General features: G+C 37.1%; 1 protein-coding gene across 1 annotated transcript in view; it reads right to left on the bottom strand.

Annotated features, from left to right (window-relative positions):
* Positions 1 to 1,337, bottom strand: part of BMP2K (BMP2 inducible kinase) — a 122,926-nt gene that overhangs the window by 6,101 nt on the left and 115,488 nt on the right. The gene's annotated exons all lie outside the window — the stretch shown is intronic.

The following is a 1,337-nucleotide window of genomic DNA, read 5'->3' as shown; positions in this document are numbered from 1 at the left end:
CTGCAGGTTCAAAGAAAAATTATTATAGCATTCTAGTACATTTCAAGAACCATTTGCACTGAACAATATGCACTAAGACGAGGCATTACAAATCCCTCATACCAGTTCGCTTAGAGGAAGAAATAGCATCAATTCTTTGGTCATTAGGCTTAGGGAATGCACTTGTCCTCAACTAGATGGTTAGGTCCTCTAGTGCAGAGAGATTTCCTGGTCTCTGTAACCTACACACCACCTTCTCACATAGGCCCTCATTGCCAGCTAAGTTTTATTTATAGTACCCAGAAGAAGACTCTGAATACAGAACACAGGCCAATTTTCTCCACCTTCAAAATAAGATTATTCAACTAATTGCCTCTACTTAGAATCCCACATTTACCAAACCACCTTCTGCTTTGTATTTTATAACTCCATTATAATATTTTCCCAAAGAGATTAACAACCATAAATAGCTTGTCTGCTGAGTTATATATTTCACTGGAATTTTTTAAATTAGCATTCTGGTTTCCTTATAAACTAGTATCTTATGAGTTGGGTTAACATGAGTACATCCCCACAATCTGATCAAGCCAAGGACTGGGTACTGAACTGAGTGACACTGTACCAAGGACATCTGCCTTCTCAAGATGACATATATTCCTTTAACTATCATATCTTTACTACTAAACATTACATTGAAACCATGCTATCTTTAAAAAAAAAAACTACCAGTATGTTCACTGTATGGTATATAATAAACTGTATTCGTTACATGAAAATATACTGCCCTCCTAACAGAGTAGTATATTCAATGGATTTTCCAGAGGGAGGGGTCAATATGAACTGATACAACCACATATCCAATCATCGCTTCCCTTCCTTTGACTAAGATCAGATATTGTAAAAATGATTAGGACTGAAAGTATAGTCTGTAATCATGAAAACTAATCAGCTAATAATGGTAGGACCATTACTCTCCCGTTACTAACATGGTCCCTATAGTGTATGACACCTCTGAGTTCTTACCTTCTCTTTGAAAGTCAGCACTGTTGTCTTCCCACCTCCCTGACTACTACTTCTTGGTCATATTTGTAGAGATTTCTCTTCCACTAACATCTCCATATACATGTACGTTCCCCAGGGTTCTGTCCTTGGCTTTCTTCCTCTGCATGTCCTCCCGTGGTCTTAAAGACTTGTATGTCAATTGCCACATACACCATAATGACTGGATCTCTAATACTGACCATGAATAGTCACCTAATGCTTAGGAATATATATTGTATCATTACTTCAAACTCAGTAATTTCAAAAGAGATAATCTTTCCTCTTAAAATGTGTTCCTCACCAGCTCCCTCTAAATT

Source organism: Crocuta crocuta, unplaced genomic scaffold (genome assembly GCF_008692635.1).
Source record: "Crocuta crocuta isolate KB4526 unplaced genomic scaffold, BGI_CrCroc_1.0 scaffold236, whole genome shotgun sequence".
Taxonomy (NCBI): domain Eukaryota; kingdom Metazoa; phylum Chordata; class Mammalia; order Carnivora; family Hyaenidae; genus Crocuta; species Crocuta crocuta.
The sequence above is the reverse complement of the archived record's forward strand: the minus strand, read 5'-3'. Positions and strand labels throughout refer to the sequence as shown.